Below are 18,406 nucleotides of genomic sequence, written 5' to 3'. Positions count from 1 at the left end.
GTCTCTAGGAACCGACAACAATACAGTCCCCATTCGTGTCTCAAGCTGCATGAAGTGCCATCGTTCGTGGTTCGCTGTAGGATAAATTGCATACCGACTCCAGTAGCAGCTCACAACCAAACATTCGCAACTGTCTCGCTATTGGCTCTTATGCGGATGCGTCTATAATGGTAAATTTTTGCTTCTCTTGTCAAGAACTATCACCCGAGTCAGTTTTCGCTAGTAATTGTGCTGGACCCTGCATCGATAGGTTATTAGGTCACGGAGCGGACAACTGGAAAGTAACGTGACACAAACGTGCTAATAGACAAATTGGGTAGGAGAGAAAGGAACAGAAATAGTTTACAGCGATGTTGAATGGCACATTTTATTTGAAATATATGCAAATACAAAGGGTTTTTAAGTTGAGCTGCAGTGTTCAGACTTCAAGAGTTCGGCCGTCCAGCATGGGAAGCAGCGGTAGTCGGAGTAGAAGGGTCGCCATGCAGCCTGCTCCAAGTTTCTCCGGACCCCTGCGGTACACACAAATCCACTACCGTCTTTACACATTTACTTGCACTTACACAGTCAGTAACGACAACCTAAGAGGAATAAGTGGCAAGAGACGCTAGCCATAAATTAAGGATGTCACCTAAAATAGTTTCAGCCAGTGTAAAACTGTTCACGACCTCTCATCATGTCTTTTAGAGGAATGATATGCCGCTCAGAGATTTCTGAGGAACCGCCAGAAGCTTGTGTCAAGCATGACGGCGGTCCGTGAGGTGGCTATGGGCATCAAAGTCATTTTTCCATAGAACGAGCCAGTACGTGACTCACACAAAGCTCTTAAAAGAATTAAACAAGAGCACTGTAACGTATAGAAACACAAAGAAGATCTACAACTGTATGTAGAATAAATAATTCGTTATGCTGTAAGTCTCCAAGGAACAGATGAGTGGAAAAAGGATAACAGTCCATTGACCAAGTTTTCGGGGAAACGAAAAAACTCTTTGCTGCCCAAACTACACGTCGTACTGAAAAATCCGCTACTTAGCAATTGCAGTACTGGTTATGAAACAAAATGTCGTAATACGAATGTCATTAGTTAACGACTAATCAATGACTAAACATGCCGGAATATTATCCCTTTTCCACTCACTGTTTAAATACCTCTATAAATAGAGATAAGAAAGGCTACTGGGACGGAAAATAGTCAGGACAAAATACTGAAGACCATAGCTATCATTTACAGCTGTTAATGAACAATTTATTTACTGAAAGAACAAAAAGTGACCCATTAAAGTTTACAGAATGGTTTCGAGATACTTCACTCATCAATTCATTGTTCCCTGTGGCAGAAATAGGCCACTGAAGAATCTGATCTTAAAACTGTTTTTCAGGCACATAGTGTTGGCCTTGCAGATGTCCTGCAACATCTTAGGATTGATACGGACTTTTCCAACATACCCTATATCTTTAGGGAGCTCCACATCCTCTTCCCTCTTCAGCTTGACTTTCCTCTCAACTAGGCCATCGATGAACTCAAAAGCCATCACAGATCCTTGCATTTTGTAGCGTACTCCAGATGCCTATATGTACTGATGTTGAACAACCATTCCTCCCAATATTCTTGGATGTCTTCTTGACGTAGCGAAGCCACCAATCCCTTAAGTTCAGCATTTAACTCCAAAATGGAGTTTGCGCTTCCTTGTAGTTCGAAAGATTTCTTCATATTCTTCAGGCAAATAAATCCGACTGAGTCTTCGAACGACTCACTCGACGGCTGAGAAGTTTCATCACAGGGCAAGAAACTGTGTCCTTGAATCGGATAGTAATGGTTGATGACCGAGATTTTTAGCTATGGTCATTGTTTCGAGGGTACTTCCACGGTTTAAATGCTTTCCTCTCATGTCAATAGGAAACTGATTGCTCCTCTCTAAAAGCTAGTTTAATCGTTGTACCACTTTATTTGGTACAGCATGCAGACTAACACAGGCCTCAGGACAAAATTCAACTCGAGTGAATTCTTTCGTGGCGAAGTATTTAAAGGATGATGTGTTTTGTTTGGAATTTTCTGTGTTTGGTCGATGTCTAACAATCGTGTATTTCTATGAATCCTAAGAGATGTATATGTTTTTAATTTTCCGGACATCCACTGTACAAATTTTCGATCATATTCCATTTGTCTGCAGCACTGAAACCAGCCTTGCAATTCTTACGACATCCACAATCTTGACCAGGTCTTATGCCTCCACCAAATAACCATTGCTTGAGACAAATTCTTCACCTCTTTTTCTGGCTAGTTTCTCCATTTTCTTTCAATGTTTACCTTTGTTCATTTTATCTAGCTGTCTTCTAGGCTCAGTCACATTCTCATCTGACTCAGGCATTTTTCACGGAACACAAAAGAATGCTTCACTCACTGAGAAATATCTGCTACCTACTGAATATATTAATGCAACAAGGCGCTCCAACTTGCATTGTTACAAAAGCTGTCATCAAATCTAGCCCTCATTGTCTACCCAGCCTCCACCGTTTGCAAACATCTAAGCAATGTGCACCTTTCAGTGGCAAGGATATCATTCCTGGAACATTATCTCTTCTACTTAACCAAATTTTCAATCTCAATTACATCATTCAAGTTCTACTGGAATATTCCCCATTCTTCATTCACAGGATAGCAGGTACAGTTGGCTGCAAAATCCCTATCTCAGTCTAATTTCTATTTTCTTGGAATATTATCCTTTTCCCACTCACTCGTTATTACTGCGAGGAACCGTCGTACAGAACAAACGGAGTGCTCGAAGAGGAATATCTCAAAATTTGGGTTTTTTTCGCTCAGATCTTTCAACTGTGCTGTTAGCCTGTTAAAAATGAAACATTCAAAAACGTGCCCTCTCTTTTTACTGTGGTTACAAATTTTTTGCAACAGCAATCCACTTTGGCGTCAAGTGTTCATTGTGTCAGCGTTACAATTCCTTTTTGAACCACACATCCCATGAGGGAGTGTATCTACAGGGAAGACAGAGACTGTCGACACACTTGATAATGGCTTGTTTGAAGTTCGTGAACAGACAGTACAAATCATTCTGGCTGCCATTTTTTGGTCTAAGACCATTATTTGTGAATGCACAAAACTTTTCCAGAATATGATATAATACAGTGAAAGTATGCGGATTTAACAAGCTCTCTCTTTCCAGAGTCAGAGGCGATGGACATTATTCTTTTAGTAGAGATAACAACTTTCAGTCTACATTCAGTCTACACATTGTTCTGAATATGTACTTCCAAGATATATATATATATATATATATATATATATATATATATATATATATATATATATATATATATATTCAAGACAGATTTTTATGTGTCTTCTACATTAGTGATTTGAAATTTTTGATTGTGCTGATTAACTTAAACACCTTGCGACAGTATAATTTCGCTTCTGCAAGTGTTCTACGTTAATTGTATACCCTGTGCTGTTTGCAATCAAGCATCAATCTGTCTCCTGTAAGCCTCTACCCTTTGTTCCCCTCCGCCCTATTTACTCATCATTGGCTTATAAAATAACAGTTGTATACTCTGCAAATATAATGTTCTATCAACCTGAATTTACCTCTTTTTTGTTGTCTTTCTTAGGTATTGTTAATCGCTGCAGCTTGATACGATTACCTGGAATAGCACATTCTGAAAGTTAACTACATTTGCCTGCCTTGGTAAGCCGAAGTGTTTCAGCAGTTATCATAAATTTGTGATACATGACTAAAAACATATTCGTAAGAAATTTGAATTAAATACACGTCATAAGGGCGTAGAACCAACGCTTTAGTAGTAAACAAAATTGAGATGATAGATATTTAGTTTGATAAATAGATAAAGAAGTTTCAACTCTCTCTCCGTTTCTGGCATTCCTTGCACTGAACATTCAATACATCCATAGCTTTCAGTATAGTATGGATAAACGATGTATTCTGAAGAATTACGGGGTGTGCCATAAGTCAATTGTCAACGATGCTTTTGGTGCAATAATACTAAACGATTAAAAATATAAATTTGTTATAACAGAAATAAATGCGGAGTTCAGTGCATCTACAAAACATGCTCAATGTCGTTCCCATGCTTTTCTAATCAATCACTGAATCTTTACAACAATGATTTACAAATTTTGTCACAAATATTCCGGAACTGTAGGTTTTCAAATCCTGCTTGGTTTCATAACTTCAAGTGCTGAATATCACTAATCTTGGCGGAATAAACCTCTATTCTACCATAACGCAGACTGAAAAATCCATTAGTGCTATATATGAGGATTGTGTAGATCATCCAGTAGGACCCCATCTGCCAAACCGTCCATCAAAGTTTTCATTTTGAAAGTCTGTCAGTACAGCTCCATAAAGTGGGGGTGCTCCATCTTGTTGCAATATCAGCTTTTTATTAATCGACTGTAGACGTCCAAAATGTGGTCTGTTTTCCATTTCTAACAACACTTCTCGAAATATATCTACGTCATTTACACATTTGAAAGTACCGTTAAAAAATAAGGAGTTAACAGAACACCGCTGAAAATTTCTGCCCACACACTCAAGATAGGATTTCGTAGTATCCCAATAGATTTCTTTCAATTTGCCGTTGCCCTTAAAAATCATGTCGTATCTCCAAAAAGGGCTTTTGTAAAACTTGGAACTGCTTTCTGGCCGGATTGTGTACAGCTTAAGAATTCTATTTTCCTGTTCGGATCACCAGCATTTACGCCTTGAAGTAAACGAGGCCTCAACTTCTGGTTTTTCCGAACCCTGAGATTTCGTGGATGACCGCACAAAACATTGCGCGGCAACAAGATTCCTTCTGTAGTCACAGACTTTGGCCTACCTGAATGAGGAAACTTCGCAACCGACCTAGTCTCTTCAAATCTTAAATTTCATTTGCGAATATCTTGTCGAGACGCAGGTTGGGTATTTGGGAAACGTTTGACAAAGAAGTCAAAAACACTACTGGAATTTTGATCATGTTTCCACCATGTTTCTAAACGAATACATGCTGTTCTATCGTTAACTTTCTATTCACTATCTCTCACATAAAAACAAACTACAAACCTTAAACTGTCAGTGTCAACTGAGTTAAAAGTACGACACTCTAGTCAAATCACAACTGACTACCATTACGCTCAACAAAACAGAGTCCAAGTGTAGCTAGAGGTAATTGACTTATGGCCCACCCTGTATTAAAAAAATACATTGTAATAGTGATCTCATTGGAAAAAATTATTGCGTAATAAAAACGGACTGTCAAACTTGCAGGTGTTGCAGAGCGTGTCTTGAGAATCAAATCGATGATAAGAACCAACATCTGGAAACTTGATCCAATGACGCTACGGAGTGCCGGCTCTGCTACTGGACACGTCATTATTAGCGTGAGAAGTTAAGTCTGCTGATACACACATCAAAAAAAGTTTTGTATCACCCCAATTCCCAGAACTGAAGATATACGTTGACTGTGGATATTGTCTCACAGAAACAGTCGCTTTACTGTTCAGAGATGTCACTAAATCCACCCAAAGATGTTAGGAACCATGCATGAGCAACGCGTATTAGACGAAGGGGGTCCGACAGCCGATCAGCCCAATTCATTCCACCATGAAGGAGGTACACGGCTCGTGTTGTCTGTAGTTCAATCATGCCTAGACAGTCAATACCGCGCTTCGATCGCGTCCGCATTGTTACTTTGTGTCAGAGAGGGCTCTCAACAAGGCAAGTGTCCACGTGTCTCGGAGTGAACCAAAGCGGTGTTGTTCGGACATGGAGAAGATACAGAGAGACAGGAACTGTGGATGAAATGCCTCGCTCAGGCCGCCCAAAGGCTACTACTGCAGTGGACGACGGCTACCTACGGATTATGGCTCGGAGAAACCGTGACGGCAACGCCACCATGTTGAATAATGCTTTTCGTGCAGCCACAGGACGTCGTGTTACGACACAAACTGTGCGCAACAGACTGCGTGATGACGTCCATGGCGATATCCATCTGTGCAACAACGCCACCATGCAGCGCGGTACAGATGGGCCCAACAACTTGCCTAATGGACCGCTCAGGATTGGCATCACGTTCTCTTCACCGATGAATGTCGCACATCCCTCCAACCAGACAATCGTCGGGACGTGTTTGGAGGCAACCCGGTCAGGCTGAACGGCTGAGACACACTGTCTAGCGAGTTCAGCTAGGTGGATGTTCCCTGCTGTTTTGGGGTGGCATTACGTGGGGCCGACGTACGCCGCTGGTGGTCATGGAAGGCACTGTAACGGCTGTACGATACGTGAAGGCCATCCTCCGACCGATAGTGCAACCATATCTGCAGCATATTGCCGAGGCTTTCGTCTTCATGGAAAACAATTCGCGCCCCCATCGTGCACATCTTGTGAATAACATCCTTCAGGATAAAGACATCGCTCGACTAGAGTGGCCAGCATGTTCTGAAGACATGAACCCTATCGAACATGTCTGGGATAGATTGAAAAGAGTTGTTTATGGACGACGTGACCCACCAACCTCTCTGGGGGATCTACGCAGAATCGCCGTTGACGAGTGGGACAATCGGAACCAACAGTACCTTGATGAACTTGTGGATAGTATGCCACGACGAATACAGGCATGCATCAATGTAAGAGGACGTGCTACTGGGTATCAGAGAGACCGGTGTGTACAGCAATCTGGACCACCACCTCTGAAGGCCTCGCTGTATGGTGGTACAACATGTGTAATAAAAACGGACTGACAAACTTGCAGGTGTTGCAGAGCGTGTCTTGAGAATCAAATCGATGATAAGAACCAACATCTTGAAACTTGATCCAATGACGCTACGGAGTGCCGGCTCTGCTACTGGACACGTCATTATTAGTGTGAGAAGTTAAGTCTGCTGATACACACATCAAAAAAAGTTTTGTATCACCCCAATTCCCAGAACTGAAGATATACGTTGACTGTGGATATTGTCTCACAGAAACAGTCGCTTTTACTGTTCAGAGATGTCACTAAATCCACCCAAAGATGTTAGGAACCATGCATGAGCAGCGCGTATTAGACGGAGGGGGTCCGACAGCCGATCAGCCCAATTCATTCCACCATGAAGGAGGTACGACCGATAGTGCAACCATATCGGCAGCATATTGCCGAGGCTTTCGTCTTCATGGAAAACAATTCGCGCCCCCATCGTGCACATCTTGTGAATAACTTCCTTCAGGATAAAGACATCGCTCGACTAGAGTGGCCAGCATGTTCTGCAGACATGAACCCTATCGAACATGTTCTTATCATGTTCGTTAGCAACAAAAAAGGCCGAAATGATGTTTATGTTGATATCTATTCCAGTTTTCTGTAAGGTTCCGGAACTCTCGGAACCGAGGTGATGCAAAACTTTTTTTGATGTGTGTATTTCCCCACAACAGTGTCTAGGCTCTGCAGCGACATGGGGTCGCGTTTCCGGATGTCGTTTCTCACCCCCATTTACTCTTTAAGACACCCTCTACAACACTCGAAGGTTGTCAGTACATTTTTGTTGAAACCTTTATAATACAGGCTGTAAATAGTGTATAATAATAATCACAGGATAACGATGGTAATATCCTTTATAGGCTGCTCTAGATTCGATGCAATCCTGCAAACGTTTATGTAGACTACGACGTAGGTGTTAAGTATTACCTCACGAGGCTATAGACGCTTCAGTCATAATCTGTAGCAACTGGTGAAGACACATCCGTGAGCTAAAATATTATAATCACAGTCCACAGAGAGAAGGAATACCATCTGGTGGCGTTTCAGGTGTGTGACGCTGTAAGGAAAGAATATCACCGGAGCACAGAGAATTGGGGAGTCACTCTTAAGTCGATAATGGGCGCAAAGGGGGAAATCCACCGATATAAGCGACTTTAAGAAAGGTCACACTGTTGTGGTCTGGTGCGTGGGAATAAACATCTGAGAGACGGCAAAGCTGCTTGGCAATTCGTGTACTATTGTCGTGAATATCTATGGAATGTGGCTGAAGGACAGCAAAATCACAAGCAGGTCACACGGTGTCGGACGTCGACGCGTCACCACAAAAAGTGAAGGTCGGAATCATGCCCACTGTGTTATGTAGGATCTGCAATGTGAACGGAATCACTGAAACGTGTGGCCCTCTCGGGTCGATTGCCATTGTTGTTACAACAGGTCGATCCTTGCATCCGGACAGGCTACCACACAGGCGAAATGTTGTCGAAACATGCACCGCGCCATGATGCAGGTTGGTGGGAGCAGTACTGTGCTATGAAGGACATTCATCCGCGTTTACATGGGACCTTTGATAATGATCGAAGGCACTATGGCGGCTGTGGACTACATTATGCTCTTGATAGAGGTAAACAATAGCAACTGATTATTACATTACTGTCTGCCCCGATAGCTGAATGGTCAGCGTGATGGACTGCCGTCCTAATAGGCCCGGGTTCGATTCCCGGCTGGGTCGGGGATTTTCTCCGCTCAGGGACTGGGTGTTGTGTTGTCTTCATCATCATTTCATTCCCATCCGGCACGTAGGTCGCCCAATGTGTCGTCGAAAGTAATAAAACCTGCACCAAGGCAGCCGGACCTACCCCGTAAGGGGCCTCCAGGCCAGTGATGCCAAACGTTCATTTCAATTACATTACTGAAAACATGAAGACATACGACTTTGCAGGTCTCCTAGGCAATTTGTTCCTTTTTATGCCACTCTATATAGCGTACCTGTAAAAGTAAGTCATTATTTATAAACAAGATCTCTGCAACAATATACATGAATAAGGCCACAAAAGACTGTTAGATACTATGATGGCTCGTAGCCATTGCTATCGTTTTACATAGTATAACAATAAATAACCATACATTTGCATAGAACAGGTCGTAATAATTTTATGTAGCGTGCATAGTAATTTCTGCTAGGAACTTTTAAGGAAATTATTGTTGTGAAATAGACTGCTGGAACACATTGGTGCTCTTTTAATGTTAGTGTTAAAGGGGAAGATACACCCGTACACACACACACACACACAAAACAGGCACAATAAAGCGCTGCGGTCGGAAACGTCTGTATAACACAAGTGTCTGGCGCAATTGTTAAATCGGTTGCTGCTACTACAATGGCAATGTAGCAAGATTTAAGTGAGTTTGAACGTTGTGTTACAGTCGGAGCACGAGCGATAGCACACAGCATCTCCGAGGTAGCGATGAAGTGGGGATTTTCCCGTACGACCATTTTGGGCGTGTTAGTTTACTGTCATATTGCTGGTTTAATTGTGGAGTATCTTTGCGGGCAGCCACGTCTAGACAGTCGAGCACGGGACACGGAGTTGATATGTTGTGTAGTGTGTAGCTCTGCATGTGAGAGGCATTCTTAGTATGGAAGTTGAAGGTTCAAATGGCTCTGAGCACTACGGAACTTAACATCTGAGGTCATCAGTCCACTAGAACTTAGAATTACTTAAACCTAACTAACCTAAGCACATCACACATATCCATGCCCGAGACAGGATTCGAACCTGCGACTGTAGTGGTCGCGCGGTTCCAGACTGAAGCGCCTAGAACCGCTCGGCCACACAGGCCGGCGGAAGTTGAAATGTTGCTAAAAGTGCTATTATAGTAAAGTGATGATATATGGAAGTAATTCAGAGCAAAGTGCGTCAAGAAGTAATTGAAAATGAGCAGTGCCGTCAATAACGTATTTATGTTTCCTCTCGTTGCGTGTCGCACAGCATCGATCATCCGCGCCGTGTTCGGTCTTCCGGAATGAACTAATGTGAATCAGTAAAAATTAGTTACCATAAAAGAGTGCAGTCAAGTGCCAGTGTATTGTAGCGAGCGTGAGAACGTACGTTCGGTCATCGCGTTCCACATTTGTCAACAATCAGCCGCGCCGCGACGGTTACGCGCACGCTCGTACAAGTGAGAACTAAGAAACTGAAAAATTAACTTTACGAACAGTGTTATATGATTACTAGTGTCAAGGAGGACTATTACCAGATATCTGTATGTGTGATGAGCGTAAGAACTTTCGTTCGATCATTCGGCTTCCGCATCATCAACAATCACCCGCGTCGTGCCGGTTACGCGTACACTCGTCAGAATGATATTGTGGACAGATAATCATCAAGACTGTCAATTGGGATAAACATTTACGACTTATGGTGTAAACAGTACAACCTGCGATTTCCTTTAATCGTCTCAGAATATAGTTGTTCGTACCTGACGTCGGACAGTGTTGTGTTTTAACGATGAGTGGCTCCCCTAAACCCGCTTGCATATTTTGATAGATTATTTTAGGCAAGCCAGCAGCAGTGTGGAGCAAAAGAGTACTACCGCCGCGGGACTATCAGGTACGTGGTGTAAGCAGGGCTCACGGTCGAAACGGCGAACAGTTTAAGTAAACCCACACCCAGTAGTACTACCGAGAGTGTTACACGCGTATACCGTGAATACCAGGAATCTGGTAAAACATCAAATCTCCGACATCGCTCTGGCCGGAAAAAGATCGTGCAAGAACGGGACCAACGACGGCTGAAGAGAATCGTTCAACGTGACAAAGTGCAATCCTTCTGCAAATTGCTACAGGTTTCATTGCTGGGCCATTAACAAGTGTCAGCGTACGAACCATTCAGTGAAACATAATCGGTATGGGCTTTCGGAGCCATAGACCCATGCGTGTACCTTGATGACTGCACGACACAAAGCTTTACTCCTCGCCTGGGCCCATTAACACCGACATCAGACTGTTGGTGACTGGAAACATGATATGTGGTTGGATGAGTCACGTTTCAAATTGTATCGAGTGGATGGACATGTACGGATATGGAGACAATCTCATGAATCCATGGTCCCTGCACGTCAGCAGGGGGACTGCTCAAGCTGTTGGAGGCTCTGTAATGGTGTGGGCCATGTGCAGTTGGAGTGATATTGGACCCCTGACGAGTCTAGATACGACTCTGATAGGTGACAGGTATGCAAGCATCCTGTCTGATCACCTGCATCCATTCTTGTCCATTGTGCATTCCTACGGACATGGGCAATTCCAGCAGGAGAATGCGACACCCCATATGTCCATAATTGTTAGAGAGGATATCCAGGAACACTCTTCTAAGTTTAAACACTTCCGCTGGCCACCAAACTTTCCAGACATGAACATTATTGAGCATATCTGGGATGCCTTGCAACGTTCTGTTCAGAATAGATCTCCACCGCCTCGTACTCTTGCGGATTTATGGACACCCCTGCAGGATTCATGGTGTCAGTTCACCCCAGAACTACTTCAAATATTAGTCGAGTATATGTCAGTTCGTGTTGTGGCACTTCCACGTGTTCGCAGAGTCTCCATACGATATTAGATGGGTGTACCAGTTTCTTTGGCTCTTCAGTGTATAATCAATCTGAAACACTCCACTGTCGCAAGACCTCTTCCAATTGTACAAACTTCTTTCACGATCCTTAATCCAAGTGTTTGCGATGGTTCAGTTATGCTCTGTGCAAAATTCTACCAGGCAGCCTCCTATTTCATTCCTTTCCCCCTGTCCACCTTCACCTACAACAGCTTATATTTTCGTTGTCTATACTTGGGGTTTGAGGGTTGTTTTCTTTATAAACTTCTCTGTAGTTCGAGTTGCTGCTATTTTGTCATTCTCGAATGTTATTATGCCTGTATTTTTTTAATGTGGGTCACTTAGCAGGTGTGAACTTCTAGTGTTGTGGGCAGCTGATTCCATGAGAGTGGCCGAAGCCGCAAAGTGGGTCGTTGAGACAACTGCAGACGCCTGATTAACAAGGAGAAACAAGAAGGAAATTAGAAGATGAGGAACAAGTAAAAAAAGAAGACTATGCACCTGGAGTGTGTTAGGAACAACACAAGTCAGTCATAGATCAAATATACCTTAGAGCTGAATTTGTCGAGACTTAAATTTTCTCAAAATTTATTTATGCACAAGAAATATATTTGAGATAGAGGTCAGAAATTTTTTGGGACGTTGCAGGAGGAAAACTGATTACACAAATTAACATCCTATCAACAGGAAAGAAAATACATACTGATTAATTATGAAAAAGCAACCTTAATGGGATCGCAGGCTTTCTCAGCTATGAAATCTTCACGGGTTATCAGCCGAGTGGAGTCGTCTTCTAGTCGCAACGTTTCAATGGACTCCGTATCCATCATCTTCAAGCGGCTAGAAGACGACGCCACTCGGCTGATAACCCGTGAAGATTTTATAACAAGTAACCTTAAGTCTGATTACCAGATGTAATCATTTCTAGAATAAAAACTTGTGGATGAAATAACATGATTCTAGCCTTCTTTTTAGAGGGACATTTTGTTAATGTGTTCTTAAAGTTTTAAGCATTTAAGTAAGATAGTTAGTCAGTGCATAGATTTGTAAACATGGACTGGTATATAAAAATGCAATTAACTGATCTTCATGAAAAAACTAGTAATAAAGTCAACGTGAGAACTACTGTGATTAGTTGTATATCAAAATGTTCAGCAAGAAACACTGATGTCCTACAATTTTCGTCCTGCTAAGAGTGCACGTTTTTCTGGTAGACTCGTGTAAACTTTAGAAAAATTATTAATATTTTTCCATGCATTCAGGGGCACGTTACCTTAAGCCTTCCATTGAATGTATTTGATCTGCTCAGTTCAGTACAAGATAACAAGTACACACAAGCGTCTCTGAGATAGAAACACATATTCAGATCAGCCAGAACATTATGACCACAGACCTACTACAGATATAAACCCGTCCAGGCGATAGCAGCGTCACCTGGAGAGGAATGACTTCTAGTCAGATACAAGCATGGTGTATGTAGTATCAGTGACTGTGCTGCTCGTTTGCAGAATGGGGAAGGAGCGCGATCTATCTGAGTTTGACCGAGGACAGATTGCGATGAGCCGGAGGCTCGGGACGAGCATTTCGGAAACTGCACGATTGTCGGGTGTTCAAGGAGTGTTGTGGTGAGTGTCTTCAGCACGTGGCGAAACCAAGATAAAACCACGTCCAAATGTCGTGGGGTCAGGCGGCCACCTGTCATTACAAATGTCGGACGTCGTAGGCTGGGCAGACTAATAAAACAGGACAGGTGGCGAACTGTGGCGGAACTAACATCAGACTTTAACGCTGGGCAGACTACGAGAGTGTCTGAACACACGGTGCACCGAACACTCCTAAAGATAGACCTCCGCAGCCGAGGACCTATGCATGTGCCAATGTTAACACCACGACACCGGAAACCGCAATCGAAATGTGCACGTAACCATCGGCTCTGGACGTTGGTGCAGTGCCAGAGCGTTGCATGATCTGATGAAACCCGACACCTCCTTATCACGAGGATGGGAAGGCGTGAATCCGTCGTCCTCTGTGTGAACAGCAGCTTGACACCTGTGCTGGAGGACGGAGACAGGTTGACGGCGGCTCCATTATGCCCTGGAGAACATTCACTTGGGCATTCATGGGTCCAGTGGCGCTCAAGCAAGGCACAATGACGGCCAAGGGTATCGTACACTGGTTGCATATCATATACAAGGCTTCAGGACGATCATGTTTCCCAAGGGGAATGGCATTTATCAACAGGATAATGCACCATGTCACTAGTAGTGATGGAAAACAGTGGCTAGTTCCAGCTGATGTGCTGGCCCTCCAACTCGTCAGATCTGAACGTGACCGAACACATCTGAAATGTGATCGAACGTGGCGTCAGAGCTCATCGCTCCCCTCCACGGAATTTACGGAACTTACGTGACTTGTGTGTGCAATTGTGGTGACAACTCCCTCTACCTACCTACCAAGGCCTCAACGTTTCCATGCCACGGCGTGTCGCCGCTGTCATGCGTGCCTAAGGTGGATATACCGGCTGTCAGGTAGACGGTCATACAAACCACTGGCCCGTAACTTACGGCATCTGCGTCACCGATGTGTGGATATCTGTTGCCGCATACCTCTGGAAACGTATGAAAGACTTGCCGAATCCACGCCACGCGGGATCGTAGTTGTATTGGGCTCCAAAAGGAGTTCAACACCCAATTAAGCAGGTGCTTAAAATGTTTTGGATCATCATGGTGTGTTGCCAGTACTATAGACCAGAGTAGATGACGCTATAGAGATAGCTTTATGTAACAAGTATGTATGCTACAAGAACACATCTCTCCCACATTATAAGAAAAATATCACAATCAGCTGAATCGTGTCTGGATGCATCCTACGCCGACGACTATTACTCCAATAGACATCAGAAGAACACAGTAATTGTAGACTATCAACTACCATATCACGATGTTCTGAGTTGTTATTGTATGTCGCTGCATGATACACAGCGATAGTTCCTGCTCGACAAAAACTCGCCAACACCATCACTGATGGCAGCGAATTATCTTCCTATGTCGCTGTACATTTTTGCACCGTATGTGTCTCCAGATAGTTCGCTACGCCATCTGATGTCGATATGACGACGTTATGCTGAGGAATTCAGGTAAGTTGCGTCGTTTCTCACAGGCCCAATTCCTAGCAAGTGACCACTGTTAGTTCTGACTGACTCTCAGGGAACAACCTTAGTCCTCATTTTTCATCTACTCACTATACGATCAATAAATATTACGTGTCTGAAACAGATCTCCAGAGCTGAAACTCGAAACCGTTGCCAACTGAAGGCATACACTGCCTACAACTTACGCCCATCTTCTTGGTAGTTCTTCATAATGATATTCACTTTCAATAAGCTTACAGTGTCATTTAGCTGAAATTAAGTTCATTGTGTGAATTGTGCTCTTTAACTCGACTGTCTAAGAGGCATAGTCATAATGTTTGAAACAAATCGGTCAATTAACTGGCCGACAACTTTTATTTATGCTACTCTATATCGTGTCGAAGGTCTTGATGGGTTTACCACAAATGTGATCGCTTGATGAGTGTGTTATTGGCTGTTTGATGGCTTGAGTGTTATGTAAGACCGTGAGTTGGCACATGAGCTATTTTACTTTATGTTTATGATTTTTCAAGGGAGAGATCACAGTAGGAAATGTCCTACTATGTACTGAGATGTAGTGCGTAACACATACTAAGTGGCAGATGGGGATTGTTCATACTGGCATGCATAACTAGCTTGGTGTGTAAACGTGGAACATAGTCTGACAGATCTTGGAGTGAAGTGTAAATGTCCGTATTCTTATATCAGCGTAGTTGACATTGTTGTGGGTAATCTGTGTGTATATACGTATCCCTGTGAGTGTCCAGTATGTGCAAAGGATATTTCAGTCGTTGATGAGTGAGGTTTATGACTGAAATTTTATGTGGTTGAAGAAAAGTTCATGTTGTGTGACTAAAAAAAAAAAAAAAAAGCAAATCAGGTGAGTAGGATTTAATGCCTACTCCGTTTTATTTTCTTTTTTGTTTGTTTCCTGTTGTGACTCGCCGATCATTTAAAGTGCCGCCGCGCAATTACGCACGTCCTCTACGTGCGGCGCTGTCTGCCTGCCAGCCATGCAGCAGCGGCGCCACCTAAGCGGCCAGCCGAGCAGCGGCCGCTAGACTGAGACTCAGTGCTTATCTGAACGCTAACGTGTACACATGTTAACTTACTCTGTGACATATATGTGTTGTAGTGTCGTTCCTAAATATACTTGTTAAACTAGAAGTTCTAACAATTGGCGACGAGGTAGTGGATTTTTCCTTTTCACCGTTGACTCACAGGGTTCCATGGCTACTGTCGAGCAACTCTTGCAAAATCTCCTTGAACAGCAAACGCTTCTAACGGCGGCGATTCGCGATTTCGTCGCGGCGTCAAATGCGGGCCGGTTCTCGTCGTTGGCTGTACCTCCTTTTCCTCCTTACGACGAGACGGCAGAAGACTGGTCGGATTATGAAAAACGTCTTCGACAGCACTTCTTGGCATTTTATGTCTCGGACGAACAAGCATGTAAGTCTCTGTTCCTTTCCTGGATTTCGCCTCAAATGTATCGGTTGTTGTCGCAATTGGCCCCTTTGAAGGATCCTGCGTCTTTGTCCTTTGCTGAAATGTGTTCCCTTCTGTCGGTCTATTTTCAAAAGCAAACGCATGTGGTAGCCTCTCGTGTTGCCTTTTATCGTTGTCACAAACAACCCAATCAATCTTATCGCGCTTGGGCTGCTGAACTTCACGGCCTCAGTCGAAAGTGTCACTTTGTTACTGATGTTCACAAAGAATCCTATGCCGATTCCATGGTACGGGATGCTATTATCCGGTCGGCGCCCGACAAAGAAGTTCGGCAACGTGCCCTTCAGTTGGCGAATCCGACTTTAGATGAAGTTCTCTCCATTGCGCAGTCTTTTGAAATTTCTCGCGCCGCTGGGGCACAAATAGAAGCGTGGGGTGACGTCGGGGAAATACAACCTCTGTGCGCTGTTGACGACGCGCGCGGCGCGTCCCCGCCGGCCGACGTGGCCGCAGTGCGCTCCCACGCGCAGCCTCGGCCAAGCCGTAAACAAACCCCTAAGAAACTGCAGCAAAATCCCCGGCAACTTCCTTCATGTCCAAGGTGTTTTACGAAACATTCACGCGAGGATTGTCCACAACGTTGGGCTGTGTGTCACAATTGCAAAAAGAAAGGTCACGTGTCTTCCGTTTGTAAATCCGACCGCATAAATGACGTCCATGAACATGACGCTGATTCTGATTCTGTGTTGTCTGTCAATTGCACTTCTTCCCTTTCCGGGAAGTTATTCTTCACTGTCCAAATCCTTGGTCGAGATGTTCGCATGCAAGTGGATACCGGTTCTGCCGCCACTATAATTAATTCTCCGACGTATCTTCAGCTGGGTTCTCCACTCCTGTCCCCTGTCACTCGGCAATTACGGACGTACAATAAACAGAAGATTTCTCTCTTGGGACAGTTTAATGCTGAGGTATCTTACAAATCCGTCGTTCGCACTGTTCCCATATTTGTGGTCGACCAGGGCAACGCAGAAAATCTTTTTGGTTTCGATGCCTTCCGCGTTTTTGGGTTCTCCATAGATGACTCTGTCAATATTGTCTCCGACGCTATTCCTTATGCTAAACTGGATTCTTTGTCGACGACATTTTCGTCCATTTTTTCTCCTGGGTTAGGCCGTGCACACGACTTTGAAGCTCATATCACGCTCAAACCCACTGCTCGGCCTAAGTTTTTTCGGGCTCGGCCCATTCCTGTGGCCCTTCGTGATCGGGTCAAACAGGAGTTGGATCGTCTCACTACTTCAGGGGTCTTGCTTCCTGTCACTTCCAGTGAGTGGTCCTCTCCTGTCGTTGTAGTTGCCAAGCCCAATGGTGCTATTCGTCTCTGTGGCGATTTCAAAGCCACGGTAAATGCTCAATGCCTCATCGACACTTACCCTATGCCCCGTCCTGAAGAACTGTTCACTAAACTCGCTGGAGGGCAGTATTTTTCTAAAATTGACCTGTCAGAAGCTTATCATCAACTTCCTCTCGACGCTGCTTCCCGGCAGTTTCTGGTCCTTAACACGCCTTTCGGCCTCTGTCAATACCAACGCCTGCCATTCGGGGTTGCTAGCGCCCCTGCTCTCTTTCAGCGATTCTTGGAACAATTATTGCTCCCTGTCCCTGGGTGTATCAATTACATGGACGACATTGTTGTCACGGGCTCCACCACTGACGAACATCTTCAAAATCTCCACACACTTTTTACTGTCTTACAGACTGCAGGTCTTAAGTGTAACCTTCAGAAATCACAATTTTTTCAGGCGTCTATCACGTACTTGGGGTTTCAACTCTCTCGGGATGGTATTCGTCCGCTTCAACAAACTGTCGCTGCGATCGATGCCCTTCCTCGCCCTACGTCTGTTAAGGAACTGCAGGCCTTCTTGGGGAAAATAGCATACTATCACAAGTTTTTACCGTCTGCAGCGTCGGTGGCTCAGCCGTTGCATCGCCTGTTGCATAAAAACGTGCCTTTTCACTGGTCCGCGTCATGTGACGCGGCTTTCCAGAAATTGAAGACTATGCTGATACAGGCCCCGTGCCTAGCTACTTATCGACCTGGCCAACATCTTGTCCTTGCTACAGACGCCTCTCACTACGGGGTTGGGGCAGTCCTTGCGCACCGTTTTTCTGACGGTTCGGAACAACCCATTGCTTATGCCTCCAAAACGCTCACGGATGCCCAACAAAAGTATTCTCAGATTGAGAAAGAAGCTTTGGCCATCATTTATGTTCTTCATAAGTTTGGTGTTTTTCTCTATGGCACAAAATTTCATCTTGTTACGGATCACAAACCACTTGTTTCCTTGTTTCACCCATCAACGTCACTTCCCGACAAGGCTGCACACCGCCTCCAGCGTTGGGCTCTTTACTTGTCCCGTTTCAACTATGAGATTCATTTCCGGCCAACGGCTCAACATGCGAATGCTGATGC

General features: G+C 44.1%; 1 protein-coding gene across 4 annotated transcripts in view; it reads right to left on the bottom strand.

The window, feature by feature from the left end:
• Positions 1–396: 396 nt before the first annotated feature.
• LOC126260798 (uncharacterized) overlaps positions 397–18,406 on the bottom strand; it is a 61,021-nt gene continuing 43,011 nt past the window's right edge. For all 4 annotated transcript variants that reach the window (XM_049958139.1, XM_049958142.1, XM_049958140.1 and 1 more), the window contains one exon: positions 397–512. The gene's annotated coding sequence lies outside the window, so the exon portion shown is untranslated. The remainder of the gene's footprint in view (positions 513–18,406) is intronic.

This window comes from Schistocerca nitens, chromosome 5 (genome assembly GCF_023898315.1).
Source record: "Schistocerca nitens isolate TAMUIC-IGC-003100 chromosome 5, iqSchNite1.1, whole genome shotgun sequence".
In the NCBI taxonomy this organism is placed as follows: Eukaryota; Metazoa; Arthropoda; class Insecta; order Orthoptera; family Acrididae; genus Schistocerca; species Schistocerca nitens.
Note: the sequence above shows the minus strand (reverse complement) of the source record. Positions and strands in the feature narration are given on the sequence as shown.